Source organism: Cervus elaphus, chromosome 20, assembly GCF_910594005.1.
Source record: "Cervus elaphus chromosome 20, mCerEla1.1, whole genome shotgun sequence".
NCBI classification, from domain to species: Eukaryota; Metazoa; Chordata; class Mammalia; order Artiodactyla; family Cervidae; genus Cervus; species Cervus elaphus.
The window spans coordinates 39,157,156-39,175,848 of NC_057834.1; the positions used below are offsets into that span (position 1 = coordinate 39,157,156).

At 40.8% G+C, this 18,693-nt stretch overlaps 1 protein-coding gene across 3 annotated transcripts in view; it reads right to left on the reverse strand.

Moving 5' to 3' along the window:
• TDRD10 (tudor domain containing 10) overlaps positions 1–18,693 on the reverse strand; it is a 52,031-nt gene that overhangs the window by 10,516 nt on the left and 22,822 nt on the right. The window lies entirely within an intron of this gene.

The following is an 18,693-nucleotide window of genomic DNA, read 5'->3' on the forward strand; positions in this document are numbered from 1 at the left end:
AAGGGGGCCCAGACAAAGTCTGCACATGAAATCATTCTGCCCCTGCTGTTAACCTACGACACAGCAAAGCAAAGTGACAGGGTTAAAAACTCTCCTCTAGCCAAGCACAGAAGCTGCCTTTTTATCTGAACAGGGCTTCCCAGGTGGCGCTGTCCCTCAGTCATGTTCGACTCTTTGCGAGCCCGTGAACGGCAGCCCACCAGGCTCCTCTGTCCATGGGACTCTCCAGGCAAGAATACTGGAGTGGGTTGCCATTTCCTTCTCCATTTCCTTCTTTCCCCCCCGCCACCAGGTGGCGCTAGTGGTAAAGAACTTCTTGGCAATGCAGGAGATAGATGTTTAAGAGATGAAGGTTCAATACCCGGGTCAGGGAGATCCTCTGGAGAAGGAAATGGCAACCCACTCTAGCAATCTTGTCTGGGAAATCCTCATGAACAGAGGAGCCTGCTGGGTTACGGTCCATAGGGTCACAGAGTCGGATACAACTGAAGTGACTTAGCACTTAGCAAGGCAATTCCATATACCAATCTCAAGAACCGATTATCAGCAGGGGTTTCAAGCTAGAAATTACTATTAGTACAGAAACATCGGAAACCATTCTGGGTCTAATTATTATTCCCTAATGATTTGAGAGATATAAGTATAATAAGCCTATTTGGTCAGTTTGTGAAATTCAGTTTCAGAGGAAAATCTATACAATTATCATCCAACCACCACAGCAGACATGTCACTCAAAAACAAACTTCAAATTTCAGGATGTGCATAACACAGAAGTGGCCACCTAGAAGCTGTAGCAATCGAGGCAGCATCTCAGGAGCTGCCAAACCAGCCGAGTTTAATTAAGTTCTATTGTCGCCACGAGCACAGTAACTCTACGCGCCGATCAGTCAACAGCTATTAACGGTCTGCTTTGTTCTGGGACACTGCTACCAGCCGGTCAAGCAGTCCAAGAGGTGGCCTGCTTCAGAATCCTGCAGGTAAGTCTCAGCAGTGGAAGAGAAGTCACGGGGCACACAAAGGTCAGTGGCCAGAAGGCTTTTGGGGGCTGGGAGCACCGACCTCATGTGACACTCGGAATAGTGGTGGCCCCCCCGGGATTGCTCACTGCCACACCCCTGGCCTGCTGCGGTCACCCTGGACCATCACTTTTAAGGCCCTGTCTCTACCTGGGGAACCACACCTGGAGCTACCTGAAGGGCATATCCTAGTGGACATTTAAAACTTAGAGCTTTAACCATCAACTGCTTTCCTGTCACCCAGTACCACCTTGCACTTCTTGCATTTCGATGTGCTGGGCACAGAGCAACAAAGACTACAGACACAGGCCTTGATCTTGGGGAGCTACACTGAGTCACTCCGCACATATTTATACAATGCATTCGTTCTGGACCCAGCCATCACAAAGCTCACACTCTGGTGGGGGCAGGAGACAAGAAGTATAAGGTCGATGACCCTAAGGGCAAAGAAGCTTCACAAGGCAAGGAGATGGGACAAGAGGGCGAGCGTGGGGGCGGGAGCGACCGCTGAGCAGAGGCCTGCAGGAACTGAGAAGGCAAACCCGCAGGCATCTGGGAGGTGAGCCTTCCTGCCAAGAACACCCGCGGTCCTAGGCAGGGATGTGCTTGCCCTGCGACACTGGGGCCGGGGTAACAGGCATTTGCATCTCTTACCTGTACCACCCAAGACAGGTCATCTGCTTCCAGGCCCTTGGAGTCTATTCCACAGGGTCCCTTTAAAACCTAAATCTAAGAGAACAGATGAACTAACGGTGGCACATCCATACAACAGAATACAACTTAGCAATAAAAGAAAGAATTGCTGATGGTGTGACCACATGGATGATTCTCAATAACATTCTGCTGAGTGGAAGAAGCCAGACACAAAGAAGCGCACATGGCACGAGTCCATCGACACCAAACTCTAGAAAAGGATAAATCTCATCTAAACTGATGGAAAGCAGCTCAGTCATTGCCTGGGGCCACGAAGCTGGGGAAGGGCACAAGAGAATCTTTGGGGCAACTGAAATGGTCTATGTTTGCCTGGGACGGTGGTTACAGATGCATACACTTCTCAAAATTCATCAAACTGTACACCTAAAAGGGATGCATTTTATGTAATAATTCGATGATACTTCAATAGGTGATTTTTTAGTATAAATTGGTTAAATCTGGTTAGGTCATTCTGTGCTCAAACCCTCCAGTGTTCTCATTATTATGTGACTATGTAAATGCCAACTGCTGCTGAATCAAGTTATGTACCATGAAAATTTAAAAATTTTAATATTAAAAATGTATTATGATTATTTTTATCCTTATACAACCTTCTCCAGGAATTAATTGCTCCTTTTTTCCCATTTACTTGTATTTCCTTAAATTTCTGGCTAAATCAATAAAACAAAGAGCTGGATCCTTTAAAAGGATCGACAAAATTAATGAACATCCAGTAAGACTGAAAAGAAAAGGAAGTCACAAATTGCCAAAATCAGGAACAAAATGGGATATCAATATACACCTCACAGATATCAAAAGGATAACAAGGGAACATAAAGGACAACGCTACACATAAATACAAACATGAAGTTTGACAACTTAATACAAAACATACCACTTTCTCAAAAACTATAAACTATCAAAACTCACCCAGGCTAAAATAGACGACTTGAAGAGCCCCATTACTATTAAAGAAATTGAACTCTTAATTTAAAAAAAAAAATCTCGGGAATTCCCTGGCAGTCCGGTGGTTAGAACTTGGCACTTTCAGTGCCAGGGGCACAGGTTCAGTCCTTGGTTGGGGAACTAAGATCCCACAGCTAAAAAGGAAAAATAAAAGAAAAAGGAAACCTCTAAGCTCAGATGGTTTTACTAGAGAATTCTACCAAACATTTAAAGAACAATTAATGTAGTTCTCTACAGTCTTTTCCTAAGGGAGGGAACACCTCCTGATTCATTTTATAGAATGAATTTATACTAGTATTCAGTTCAGTTCAGTTGCTGTCATGTCCTACTCTTTGCAACCCCATGGACTGCAGCATGCCAGACTAGTACTACCATGATATTAAAACCAAAGATAGTATCATACACACAAAAAAACCCCACAAAAGAACAATATCCTTCATGAAAAATAGATGCAAAAACCAGTAACAAAATATGATCAAATAGAATTTAGCAATATGTAAAAATAATTATACACCATGACCAAGTGAGTTTTAGTGCAGAAATGAAAGGCTGGTTCAGTATCTGAAAAATCAGTCAAGGTAATCCATATTAACCAGACTAAACCAGAAAAATCACACAATCATATCACTCAATACAGAAAAAATCATTCAACAAAATTCAACATCTGTTAAATGCTGAAAATGTTGAAAATTCAACAGCTGGTATAGGTTTAATTATTTCTGCCCCCTCAAAAAATATAGGTGGAACTCCAAACCCCTAGTACTCAGATTGTGACCTTATTTGGAAACAGGATCTTTATAGAGGTGAGAGAGGTAAAACAAAGTCACTAGGGTGGGTCCTAATCCAACACCAGTGTGTCCTTATGGAAAGAGGAAATCTGAACATGGAGCCCGACACAGAGGGAAGACAATATGAAGTCACACAAGGAGAATGTCATGTGAAAACAGAAGACTGGAATGACACACCTACAAGCCAAAGAACACCAAGGATTATCAGCAAATCACCAGGAGCTAGGAAGAGGCAAGGAATAACTTCCCCACAGGTTTCAGAGGGACCTTTGCCCTGCTGACACCCTAATTTTGGTCCTCTAGCCTCCAGAACTATGAGATGATCAGTTTCTGTTGTTCTAAGCCACCCAGTTTCTGGTACTTTGTGACAGCAATCATAAGAAATATAACAATGACTCATGATTTAAAAAAAGAAAACTCAGAAAAACAGGAATAGAGGACAGTTTCCTCAACTTAATAAAGAATATCCATCCAAAAACCTATGATAATATCATACTTCATTGTGAAAGACTGAATCTTTTTACCCTAAAAGAATAAGGCAAGGATATCCACACTCACTACTCTACTTCAGCAGAGTGCTGGGAATCTAGCCAGTAATAAGAAAAAGAACCAAAAGACATACAGATCAGAAAGGATAAAGAATAAAACTGGCCTTATTTGCAAATGACATTATTGTCTACACAGAAAATCCCAAGAAATCTACAACGAAAAAAAACCCCAAATTCCTATCACTAATAAATTCACCAAAGTAACAGGATATAAGATAATATAAAAAAATTGTATTTCTATATACTACCAATGAGCAAGGAGACAGAAACCAGTGTCATTTATAATCACTCAAAAATTAAATACTTGTGTCAACCTAATAAAATATATTAGAACTTGTATGCTGTAAACTATACAATCTGATTAAAGAAATCTTTAAAAAAGGTCTGAATCAATGGAAATACATACTGTGTATTTATGTTCATGGACTGGAAGACCCAACATATAATAAAGATATCAATTCTCCTTAAACTATCAAAACTCCAGTCAAGAGGGGTGGAGCAAAGGGAACTCTCCTACACTGCTGATGGGAACATAAATTGGTACAGCCACTATGGAGGTGGCTTAAAAAACTAAACACAGAGCTACCATATGACCCTGCAGTCCCACTCCTGGGCATATATCCAGAGAAAAACATGATACAAAAGAATACATGCGCCCCAAGGTTCACTGCAGCACTGTTTACAAGAGCCAAGACATGGGAGCAACTTAAATGTCCATCAACAGATGGATGAATAAAGATGCAATACATATATACAATGGAATATTAGCCATTAAAAAGAATAAAAATGCCTTTTGCAGCAACATGTCATGCTGAGTAGACAGAGAAGCATAAATATCATCTGACATCCTTTATATGTGCAATCTAAAAAGAAATGATACAAATGAACTTACAGAACAGCAGGACAGTCACAGATTTAGAGAACAAACGGGTGGTTGCTGGGAGGGAAGGGATAGTTAGAGAGTTTGCGATGGACATGTATTCACTGCTATATTTCAGATGGATAACTAACAAGGACCTACTGTATAGCACATGGAACTCTGCTCAATGTTATATAGCAGCCTGGACTGGAGGTGAGTTTGGGGGGAGAATGAATAAATTTATGTGTATGGCTGGGTCCCTTTCTTGTTCACCTGAAACTATCACAACATTGTTAACTGGCTGTACCCCAGTACAAAATTAAAAGCTTTAAAAAAAAAAAAAAACTCCAGTCAAAATTATTGTGGGTATAGATTATTCTAAAATCTATATACAAAGGCAAAAGAACTAGAACAGCTAAAACAATATTGAAAAACAGTAAGTAGAAGGAATCTCCTAATTTCAATACTTCTTATAGCTATAGTAACTGAGACTATATGAGATGTTAGACATGTAGGCCAATGGAACAAAACTGAGGACCCAGAAATCCGTTGCTGTTCAGCGGCAAGTCCTCTCAGACTCTGTGACCCCCCGGACTGCAGCACACCAGGCTCCTCTGCCCTTCACCATCTTCCAGGGTTTGCTCAAGTTCATGTCCATTGAGTCGGTGGTGCCATCTAACAGTCTTCATCCTTTGCTGCCCTCTTCTCCTTTTGCCTTCAATCTTTCCCAGCACGGGGTCTTTTCCAATGAGTTAGCTATTTGCATCAGGTGACCAAAATATGGAAGCCTCAGCTTCAGCATCAATCCTTCCAATGGGTATTCAGGGTTGATCTCCTTCAGGATGGACTGGTTGGATCTTCTTGCAGTCCAAGGGACTCTCAAGAGTCTTCTCCAACACCACAGTTCAAAAGCATCAATTCTCTGAAGTTTAGGCTTTTTTATGGTCCAACTCTCACATCCATACATGACCACTAGAAAAACCACAGCTTTGACTATACAGACCTTTGTCAGCAAAGTGATGTCTCTGCTTTTTAATACACTGTCTAGATCTGTTGTAGCTTTCCTTTCAAGGAGCAAGTGTCTTTTATTTTCATGGCAGCAGTCACCATCCAGTGATTTTGGAGTCCAAGAAAATAAAATCTGTTACTATTTCCACCTTTTCCCCTTTTATTTGCCATGAAATAATGGGACCAGATACCATGATCTTAGTTTTATGAATGTTGAGCTTTAAACCAGATTTTTCACTCTCCTCTTTCACCCTCATCAGAGGCTCTTTAGTTCCTCTTTGTTTTCTGCCATTAGAGTGGTATCATCTCCATATCTGAGGCTGTCGATATTTCTTCCAGCAATCTTGATTCCAGCTTGCAATTCACCCACCCCAGCATTTCGCATGATGTACTTTGCATATAAGTTAAATAAACAGGGTGAGAATATATAGCCTTGTTGTACTCCTTTTCCAATTTTGAACCAGTCAGTTGTTCCATGTCCAATTCTGCTGCTTCTTGACTCACATAAACATTTCTCAGGAGGCAGGTCAGGTGGTCTGGTATTCCCATCTCTTTTAAGAATTTTCCACAAATTGTTGTGATCCACATAATCAAAGGCTTTAGCGTAGTCAATGAAGTAACTGTTTTTCTGGAATTCCCTTGCTTTTTCTATGATCCAACAGATGTTGGCAATTTGATCTCTGATTCCTCTACCTTTTCTAAATCCAGCTTGTACATCTGGAAGTTCTCAGTTCACATACTGCTAAAGCCTAGCTTGAAGGATTTAGAGCATAAACGTACTAGTATGTGAAATGAGTGCAATTGTGCAGTAGTTTGAACATTCTTTGGCACTGCCCTTCTTTGGGAATAGAATGACAGCTGACTTTCCAGTCCTGTGGCCACTACTGAGTTTTCCAAATTTTCTGTCATACTGAGTGCAGCACTTTAACAGCATCATCTTTTAGGATTTTAAATAGCTCAGCTGAAATTCCATCATCTACACTAGTTTTATTCATAATAATGCTCCCTAAGGCCCACTTGACTGGACACTCCAGGATGTCTGCCTCTAGTTGAGTGATCACACCATCGTGGTTATTCAGGTCATTAAGACCTTTTTTGTTTAGTTCTTCTGTGTATTCTTGCCACCTCTTCTTAATCTCATCTGCTTCTGTTAGGTCCTTACCGTTTCCGTCCTTTATCATGCCCATTCTTGCATGAAATGTTCCCTTCCCATCTTCAATTTTCTTGAAGAGATCTCTAGTCTTTCTCATCCTATTGTCTTCCTCTATTTCTTTGCATTGTTCATTGATGAAGACTTTCTTATCTTTCCTTGCTATTCCCTGGAACTCTGCATTCAGTTGGGTATATCTTTCCCTTTCTCCCTTGCCTTTTGCTTCTTTTCTCAGCTATTTGTAAAGCCTCCTCAACCACTTTTCTTCTTGCATTATTTTTCTTTGGGATGGTTTTGGTCACTGTCTCCTGTACAATGTTATGAACCTCTGCCCATAGTTCTTCAGGTACTCTATCAGATCTAATTCCTTGAAACTATTTCTCATGTCCACTGTATAATCATAAGGAATTTGACTTAGATCATACCTGAATGATCTAGTGGTTTTCCCTACTTTCTTCAATTTAAGCCTGAATTTTGTAACACAGAGCTCATGATCTGAAACACAGTCAGCTCCTGGTCTTGTTTTTGCTGACTGTATAGAGCTTCTCCATCTTCAGCTGCAAAGAATATAATCAGTTTGATTTCACTACTGACCATCTGGTAACATCCATGTGTAGAGCTGTCTCTTGTGTTATGGGAAAAGGGTGTTTGCTATGACCAGCATGTTCTCTTGACACAACTGTTAGCCTTTGTCCCGGTTCATTTTGTACTCCAAGAACAAACTTGCCTATTACTCTGGGTATCTTTTGACTTTCTACTTTTGCATTCCAATCCCCTATGATGAAAAGGACATCTTTATTGGTGTTAATTCTAGAAGGTGTTGTAGGTCTTCATAGAACCATTCAGCTTCTTCAGCATTAGTGCTGAAGCACAGATTTGGATTACCATGACACGGAATGGTTTGCCTTGGAAATAAACTGAGATCATTTAGTTTACTGATTCCTAGGAAGAACTGATGCTGAAGCTGAAACTCCAATACTTTGGCCACCTCATGCGAAGAGTTGACTCATTGGAAAAGACCCTGATGCTGGGAGGGATTGGGGGCAGGAGGAGAAGGGGACGACAGAGGATGAGATGGCTGGATGGCATCACCGACTCGATGGGCATGAGTTTGACTCACGGGGTCGCAAAGAGTCCGACACGACTGAGCAACTGAACTGAAGTTATCGATGTTCACTCTTGCCAGCTCCTGCTTGACCACATCCAACTTACCTTGATACGTGGACCTAATGTTAATTCCAGGTTCCTATGCAATGTTGTTCTTCACAGCACTGGACTTTACCTTCACCGCCAGACACATTCACATTGAGTGTTATTTCCATTTTGGCTCAGCGGCTTCACTCTTTCTGGAGCTACTAGTAACTGCCCTCCGCTCTTCCCTAGGTTCATACTGGACACCTTCTGACCTGGGGCGTTCACCTTCCAGTGTCGTATCTTTTTGCCTTTTCACACTGTTCATGGGGTTCTTGAGGCAAGAAGCCTGGGGTGCTCTGCCATCCCTCCTCCATTTGACCGCAATTTGTCAGGACTCCACTATGACCCGTCCGTCTTGGGTGGCCCCACACGGCATGGCTCATAGCTTCACTGAGTTACATAAGTCCCTTTGCCACGACAAGGCTGCGATCCATGAAGGAGGCTGAAGAAATAAATGGGTCCACACAAATATGCCCAATTTTGATAAAACTGCAAAAGCAATTTATGGAGGAAATGGTGCTGGAAAAACTGAACATAGGAAAAAAAAAATAAAACTCAACCTAAGTTTCAAAGCATATACAAAAATTAACTCAAAATTAAAAGAGACTTTACAATGTAAAGCCATATAACTTTTAAAAAAAAAGTTAAAATCTCTGTACCATTTTACATTCCCATCATATGAAGGGTTCTCTGCATCCCCTCCAGGATGTCACTTTTTAATTTTAGCCTGATAGATATATAGTGATATCTTATTATGGTTTTAATTTGCATTTTCCTAATGTCAAATAGTCAATCCTCATCCCAGTTCCCAAGAAGGGCAGTACTAAAGAATGTTCAAACCACTGGACAATTGCACTCATCTCCCATGCTAGTAAGGTCATGCTCAAAATCTTACATGCTAGGCCTCAGCATTAGGTGAACCAAGATCTTCCAGACGTCTAAGCTTGAGAAAAGGCAGAGGAACCAGAGACCAAATTGCCAACATTTGCTGGATCACAGTGAAACCAAAGGGAATTCCAGAAAAACATCTATCTCTGTTTTATCGACTACACTAAAGCCTTCGACTGTCTGGACTGTAACAAACTATGGAAAACTCTTAAAGAGATGGGAATGCCAGACCATCTTACCTGTCTCCTGAGAAACCTGTATGCAGATCAAGAGGCAACAGCTAGAACTCAGTATGGAACAACTGACTGGTTCAGGATTGAGAAAGGAGTACAGCAAGGCTGTTTGTTGTCACCCTGTTTATTTAACTTATACACTGAGCACATCATGAGAAATGCCGGGATAGATGAGTTATAAGCTAGAATCAAGATTGGTGGGAAAAACATCAATAAACTCAGATATGTGGATGATACTACTCTAATGGCAGAAATCGGAGAGGAAATAAAGAGCCTCTTGATGAAGGTGAAGGAAAAGAATGAAAAAGCCAACTTAAAACTAAATATTAAAAAAACCAAGATCATGGCATCTGGCCGCATTACTTCATGGCAAATAGAAGGAGAAAAGGTGGAAGTAGTGACCGAGTTCCTCTTTTGGGCTCTAAAATCACTGTGGATGGTGACTGCAGCCATGAAATCAGAAGAGGACTGCTCTTTGGCAGGAAAGCTATGACAAACCTAGATGGTGTGTTAAAAAGCAAAGACATCACTTTGCCTACAAAGGTCCTTATAGTCAAGGCTGTGGTCTTTCCAGTGGTCATATACAGTTGTGAGAGCTGGACCGTGAAGAAGGCAGAGCACTGAAGAATTGATGCCTTCAAACTGTGGTGCTAAAGAAGACTCTTTGAGAATCCCTCTGACAGCAAAGAGGTCAAACCAGTCAATGTTACAGGAAATCAACCATGAATACTCATTAGGACTAATGTTAAAGCTGAAGCTCCAATATTTTGGTCACCTGATGCAAACAGCCAACTCATTGGAAGAAACACTGATACCGGGAAAAGATTGAGGACAGAGGAGAAGAGGGCAACAGAGGACCAGATGTTTGGACGGCATGACTGACTCAATGGACATAAGTTTGAGCAAACTCTGGGAGATGGTGAAGGACAAGGAGGTCTCGTGTGCTGCAGTCCATGGAGTCGCGAAGAGTTGGACATGACTGGGAGACTGAACAACAACAATACTAACAATGTTGAACATCTTTTCATGTGCTTGGGCTAGGGCTGGCCAAAAAGTTCTTAGATCTGACAACAAAAGCATCATTCATAAAAGGAAAACTAGATAAACTGGACTTCACTGAAATTTAAAACCTCTGTTCTACCAAAAAATTCTGTTAAGAAGATGGGAAAAAATGAGCTACAGAGTAGGAGAAAACATTTGCAAATCACGTATCCAACAAAGGACTAGCCTCTTGAGAAATCTGTATGCAGGTCAGGAAGCAACAGTTAGAGCTGGACACAGAACAACAGACTGGTTCCAAATAGGAAAAGGAGTACGTCAAGGCTGTATGTTGTCACCCTGCTTATTTAACTTATATGCAGAGTACATCATGAGAAACACTGGGCTGGAGGAAGCACAGCTGGAATCAAGATTGCCAGGAGAAATGTCAATAACCTCAGATATGCAGATGACACCACCCTTATGACAGAAAGTGAAGAGGAACTAAAAAACCTCTTGATGAAAGTGAAAGAGGAGAGTGAAAAAGTTGGCTTAAAGCTCAACATTCAGAAAACTAAGATCATGGCATCTGGTCCCATCACCTCATGAGAAATAGATGGGGAGACAGTGGAAACAGTGTCAGACTTTATTTTTGGGGGCTCCAAAATCACTGCGGATGGTGACTGCAGCCATGAAATTAAAAGACGCTTACTCCTTGGAAGGAAAGTTATGACCAACCTAGACAGCATATTAAAAAGCAGAGACATTACTTTGCCAACAAAGGTCCGTCTGGTCAAGGCTATGGTTTTTCCAGTGGTCATGTATGGATGTGAGAGTTGGACTGTGAAGAAAGCTGAGCACCGAAAAATTGATGCTTTTGAACTGTGGTGTTGGAGAAGACTCTTGAGAGTCCCTTGGACTGCAAGGAGATCCAACCAGTCCATCCTAAAGGAGATCAGTCCTGGGTGTTCTTTGGAAGGACTGATGCTGAAGCTGAAACTCCAGTACTTTGGCTACCTCACGCGAAGAGGTGACTCATTGGAAAAGACCCTGATGCTGGGAGGGATTGGGGGCAGGAGGAGAAGGGGACGACAGAGGATGAGATGGCTGGATGGCATCACTGACTCGATGGGCATGAGTTTGAGTAAACTCCGTGAGTTGGTGATGGGCAGAGGCCTGGCGTGCTGCGATTCATGGGGTCGCAAAGAGTCGGACACGACTGAGAGACTGAACTGACTGACCTGAGTATCTAGAATACACAAAGAACTCTCAAACTTCAATGGCAAAACACCCAAACAATCCAATTAGAAAATGGGCAATAAAAAGAAAGATATTTCAACAAAGATGATATACAAATAGTAAATAAGCACATGAAAAGGTCTTCAATAGCATTAGCATTAGGGAAATGCAAATTAAAACTGTAATAAGATATCACAAATATACCTACCAGAGTGGCTAAAATTAAAAAATGACATCCTGGAGGGGTGTCTGAGACCCCTTCATACATTCATAGTGGAAATGTAAAACGGTACAGTCATTGAAAACAGTTAGGCTATTTCTTAAGAAAGGAAGCATGTAATGACCATACTATTCAGCAATTTTAATTTGGGGGCATTTATCCCAGTGAAACACACAAACTTTATACATGAAGATTTATAGCAAATTTCATTTGTAACAGTCAAAAACTAGCAACAATGCAGATATCTTTCAATGGGTAAATGGTTAAGCAAACTGTGTACATCCACACCATAGAATACTACTCAGCAGGAATAAACTATTAGTATACGCAACAGCCCCTGAATGATCTCCAAAAATTATGTTGACAGAAAAAAGCCAACCCCAAAAGGTTACATACGTTATTTTTCCATTCACATAACATTCTTGAAACTGAAGAAATACAGAACAGACTAGTTGTTCCAGGGGCAGAGGTGGAGATGGGGATGGGAGGGAGGTGGGTGTGGCTGTAACAAGGCAACAGGAAGGATACTTGTGGTAGTGATGGAAATGTTCTGTATCTTGACTGTATCAGTGTCAATATCCTGGCTGTGAAATTGTTTTGTAAGATGTTACCATTGTGGAGAACCATGGAAAGGGTACAGGGGATCTATGTACTGTTTCTTACAACTAACTCCATGTGAATCTATGATTACCTCAAAAAGAAAAGTTTAATTGAAAGAAAAACAAATTCTTATCTCACCAGCAGCATAAAAGCAGACAGAGGGACACTGGCCAAAGTCTGCTGACCCCTTTCCTGGTTAGTTATATTATTGCAAATATCTTCTTCCAGTTTTTTGGATTGAATTTATCTTCCTTTGTATTATCTTTCAGTGAAAGTAAGTTCATAATTTTAATTTATCACTCCTCTTTCTCTCTGTATGCCTTAACAAGCCTTATTCTACTCTGAGGCTATAAGGAGATTGTTCTATACTTTTTCCTAAAAGTTTTAAAGCTTTGTTTTTCACATGTAAGTATGGTTCATCCAGAGTTTAATTTTGTGTATGAGGTAAGGTATGGATATAATTTCATATTTTTCCACATAAAAAAGCAATTGTCCAGATTCAATAACTAAAGTGCCTGTCCTTTCACCAGAGATGTACAACTCTACAAGAATAGTCATAGTTTATCCATTTGCAAGAACCTCTTTTGGGGGACTCTCTATTGTATTTTATTGGTCTTAAATATTCATAGGCTTTTGGACTTCCACATAAATTTTACTTATTATTTTTCCACATCAATTTTAGAATTAGCCTGTTCCATTCCTGGGAAAACCTGTGGGAATTTTTATTGAAATTATGCAGAATCAACAGATTAATTTGGGGAGAATGACTCTTAAATAACTCTTTTTCTGTCTTTCTATCCACAAACATGAAACTTTCACCATTTTAGACTTCCTTAAAGACTTTCAATAAAACTTATTTCCCCCATAGGCCATGCTCACCTTTCACTGGGTTCATTTCTATGTACCTTAATTTTTTTAATTGCTCTTATGAATGTTACATTTAAAAAATTATCTTCTGTTGTTTATTCATGGAAATATAAATAAAACTGATTTATATATATATCTGATATATATCCAACTACCTTATTAAATGTTATTTCTAATAATTTATGTATTATTTAAGTTTTGCTATGTAAAGAAACATCATCTGTAAATTATGAGCTTTGTTTCTCCTATCCCAGTATTTATGCCTTTAACTTATTTTCCTTACCTTACTAGATAAAAGTATATCCTTGTCTTATTCCTGTTTTTAATGAGAATGCTTATAATGTTTTTCTATTGAAATATTATTTTCTGTAAAGTTTTAGAAGATAGCCTTTATGAGGTTAAGAATAACTTTTCACTTCGAGCTGCTAAAAATCTTTATTTTTAAATCATAAATTAGTGCTGAATTTTATCAAATGCTTTGCTGTGTCTAAAGTGATCATATGGTTTTCATTCTTTAATCTGTTAATGTAGTGAAAGAGTTATTGTTTTTCTTTATTTTTCATTTTTTTCTGGCCTTACCATAAGGCTTGATTGTGGGATCTCAATTCCCTGACCTGGGTCTGAACCCAGGCCATGGCAGTCAAAACCCAGAATCCTAACCACTAGGCAACCACGGAACTCCAGAGTTATCATTTTTCTAATGTTAAATTTCTGTATTTTTGGAAAAAATTCAACTGCCACTACAATTTTCATCAGCCAATATTGACTTCACTTTGCCAATATTTTGTTTAGAAACATTGCGTGTGTATTCATGTGAGAGAAGCCAGCCTGCAATTTATCTCTCTCATAATCTCCTGTCTGATTTGTTATCAGGGTTATACTGGCCTCAAAAAATGAACTAGCAAGTATCTCTTTTATTCCTTAGAAGAATTTATATAATATTGGAATTTTCCGTTCCTTGAAAATTCAGTAAATTTGCTTATAAAACAATCATAGCAAAAAAAAAACAAAAAAACAATCATAGCTTGGTGTTTTCTTTTACAAGACGATTCTAAACATTGATTCAACTGCTTTACAGATATAGGACTGGCAGGTTCTTATATTAGTTTTGAAAATGATATACTTTAAAAAACGTGTCCATTTCTTCTAAGTTTTCAAATTTATTAGCTTATATTTTAATATCCACTACATCTATAGTTATGATCTCTTTTTTAATACTAATGTTTATTTGTTCCCTTTTCTCCTTTTTTCTAATTAATCATTCCAAAAGTTTTTTTCATTAATCTCTTTAAAGAATCCAATTTTGACTTTATTGATCCCTTCTATTGAAGCTTTGTTTTTTATGCTTCTTGTTTCCCCTCCAGTTTTACAGAGCTATAACTGACATATAGCTACAGCTTTGTTTAAAAAAAAAAAATTAAAAACTTTTTTATAAAAGGGAAACAAGAAGTGCTATTTTTATTTATTTATTTATGGCGGCACTGTGCCTTAGTTGCTACACAGGTTTTCTTTCTGGGTGGGGCTAGTGGAGGCTACTCTTCCTTGCTGTGCGTGGGCTTCTCATTGCGGTGGCTTCTCTCGTTGCATAGACAGCACAGGCTCTAGATGCACTGGCTTCAGCAGTTGCGGCTCGCGGGCTCTAGAATGTGGGCTCGGTTGTGGCCCACGAGCTTAGCTGCCCTGTGGCACGTGGGATCTTCCTGCAGCAGGGATAGAACCCATGTCCCCTGCATTGGCAGGCAGATTCTTAACCACTGGACCACCAGGGAAGTCCACAAAATTTTAAATTTTAAAAAACTTTTGTTTTAAAATTTTTGCTGGGACTTCCCTGGTGGTCCAGTGGTTAAGACTCTGTACTCCCAATGCAAGAGGCCAGGGTTTGATACCTGGTCAGGGAACTAGATGGCACATGCCACAATTAAAGATCCTGCATGCCTCCACTAAGACCCGGTACATCCAAATAAACAGATTTTTTTTTTTTAATTTTGTCTGTTCCTTATTTGGATTTATTTTTACTTTTACCTACTTCAATCAACTGTAAGCTCATTTATTTTCACCATGTCTCCTTTGCTCGTTTAAGCATTCAATATTACATACTTCCCCATAAATATTGCTTTTGCTGCATTCAACTTTTTTATTTTTTTGGTGGTACTGGGTCTTCGTTGCTGCGCACAGGCTTTCTCTAGCTGCAGCGAGCAGGAGCTACTCTTTGCTGTGGTGAGCAGGCTTCTCATTGTGGGGGCTTCTCTTGTTATGGATTACAGGCTCTAGGTGCATGGGCTCAATAGTTGTAGCATGTGGGCTCTAGAGCACATATATCCCACAGCTTTTGATGAGAAAAAATTTTCCTTATTGTTCAGTTCTAAGTACTTTTTCAAAAAAAATTTTTGGCCAAGCTGTGTGGCATGCAGGATCTTAGTTCCCCGACAAGGCATTGAACTTATGCCCGCCCATAGTGGAAGCCTGAAGTCTTAACCACTGGACCACCAGGGAAGTCTTCTTAAGTATTTTTAAATTTCTCTTATAATTTTTTCTTTCACCCACACGTTATTTACTTAGGAATATGTCTTTAAATTCCCAAAAGCATGGAGATTAGTGTTCATCTTTTGGTTACTTATCTCTAATGCAAAAGTACCAGAAATGGTCCTGAGAAATGATATTCATCCCAAAAGGAAGGTGAGCTTCTAAACACTCTTTTCTAATACCTGGTTCTGGATGATAGTACTTACCCGTCCCAAACAAAACTGGACAAAATACACAAATTAACTGTTTCTGATACACAGTAATGATAGTGAATAGCAGAGGGCAATTTGCCTGAGAAGAGGAAAACACAGGCCAGGAGCCCACATTGACTCTGGCCCCTTGCCAGGGGGGCATTTTCCCAATTCAAAGCCAAGGCAAGCAGAGCCTGGGCAGTCCGTGGCAGTCACCCTGAGCAGAAGAAACACACAGAAGCGGTTTGGTGCTGGGAATTTATGAGATGGGGAATCGCTGAGAAAAGAGTACAGAAAAGCCCCAGAAATCTAGGGGCTAACCCCAGGTCCTTGGCTGAATCCTAAGCTGCCCATATGCAGGGTAGGTCCTGGGAGGCCTTAGAGAGAAGAGCTGTTGTAGAAGGCAGAGAGTGAGCTAAGAGAGGAATACAGGTATCAGTACAACGCCGGGAAGATAACGGAGTTCCAGACCAGCCAGAGTGGAGCATGGTAAGTACCCTGACACCCTCAGCCTACAAAGTCAGACCTTAGGAAAAGGATTTTGCCTAAGAACAAAGGCTCAAACTGAAGTATACCAGTCCCCAAAAAAGAAAACCAACTTTAATAAGATCAAAAGCTAGTGACTTCATTTCTGCTAGGAAAAAAATCAACGCTATTTAGAGAACATAATATAAAGTCTCTGAAATACAACATCCACAGTATCCAACATACAGTAAAAAAAAAAAAAAAAATTACTGTAAGAAGCCTTGACTCTTAAGCAAGGAGGTAAATGTGAACAAAAGCAGAGCCACAAATGACCCAGATGTTGGAATTAGCAGAAAATGTTTTTACTACAGTAAGTATATTAAAGAACCTGGAAGAAAACATAAACAAAATGGGTGAAAAGATGAAAGAGTTCAGAACTTCCCTGGTGATCCAGTGGCTGAGACTCTGTGTGTCCACTTCAGGGGCACTGGTTTGATCCCTGGTTGGAGAACGAAGGGGGTTTCCCAGGTGGCACTAGTGGTAAAGAACCCGCCTGCCAATGCAGGAGATGTACGAGACGTGGGTTCAATCCCTGGGTCGGGAAGATCCCCTGGAGGAGGGCATGGCAACCCACTCCAGTATTCTTGCCTGGAGAATCCCATGGACAGAGGAGCCTGCGAGGCTACAGTCCATGGGGTCGCAAAGAGTCGGACACGACTGAAACGACTCAGCACTCAAGCATGCACGTGTGGAGCCAAGACGCCGCGTGCCTCAAGGCCCAGCCAAAAAAAAAAAAAAAGGAAAAGTTCAGCTGAGGAATAGGGGGTAAGAGCTAAATGGAAGTTGAAAACTACACTATCTAAAATGAAAAATGCATTAGATGGGCTTAATAGCAGACTGGACATAACAACGGAATAGGTTAGAGATTTCCGAGACATGTCAGTCTGAAGAAGTGGGAAAGCTGTGACCACACCTATAACTGAGAGCAGTGAGCAAGGTGGTGTGAATATTTTCAGCAGTTCAGAGAGGTTGAGGGCTGAGTTCAACTAGGAAAGGAGTTGTGCAAGATATGATTTAGTGAGCTAAGGGAATTAAGGTAATTTGAATGAAGGCAGTTATGACTCTGGAATCTACGCTAAGAAGGGAAGTGAGGGAGTAGAGTGTTGAATAGTGAAGAAGTGGTAGGCGCAGTGCTTTGAGTCCCAGTGCGTCTGATTGTTAGACTGGGGGTTTCAGAGCCTTGCTACCCAAAAAGTGGTCCCAGGACCAGGGGTGCCAGCGCCTCAATTCTCAGGCCCCGCCCCATATGCACGCAATCAGCATCTCTGCAGGTAGCGCTCAGCAAGCTGTTTAACAAGCTCAGCGGTGACTCTGATGCTGCTAAAGCTGGAGAACTGCTCTTCTAGAGGAGGAGAGCTGCAGAGAGTGGTGAGGGGCAGAGTGGGATGCTCCAAATGGGTATTGTGGAGATGTTCAATTATGAGCCATGACAAGGTCTGAGATATAACACAGGGAATGGGAAACTGTGACGGAGTGAAAGGAAAGATCATTGAAGATAAATGGTCTAGGAAATGAGGGGCTAGACTCTTAGACAGATCATCCACAGGATACAATCTGAGTGCCAGCAAGAGAGAAAAATGGTGAGTCAGACACTAAAGTTATCAATGGACAGCGGAGCACGACGGTGAGAACACCAGATGTCTGCAACCAAGAAGGTCAGTAGGTAGTGTAATCTGACAGCCTGCCCTTCCAAGAGAGAGGGTTTAAAGAGAAAGGAAGAAAAACAGTTTGGAACTAGCAAAGGGAGCCACCTCTGGCACTCTTACTGTGGAGATTCTAAGCCACCTCTCAACTCCCATCTCCAACTTCTTCAGCCTTGGCTGACCTTGTTAATTGCCTGCCAAAAGGCATTCTCTCTTCCCTTGCTGACAGATTCCCAAGTTTAGCAACAGTGTGCCTATTTTAAAAGCTACATTTTCCAGCCTCCTTTTCACTGAAGGTCACCAGTTGCAGTTCTCCCTAACAAAATGTAAGCAAAATTGTGGTAGGGCTCCTGAGAATGTGCCTTTTATGAGAACACAGGCTCTGGACCCTCTGCTTCTCCCCTTCTTCCCACCTGGAACCCTGGTTAGCATCATGGAGTTCCCATACCATCCTTGGACCCCCTACCTCCTGAAGTCTTCTACAGCAAAGAGAGAGAAATAGCTCTGCTTCTGGTTAACCTTCACCTACATAGAGCCTGCTTCATTGGAGGGAAGCTCAAAAAA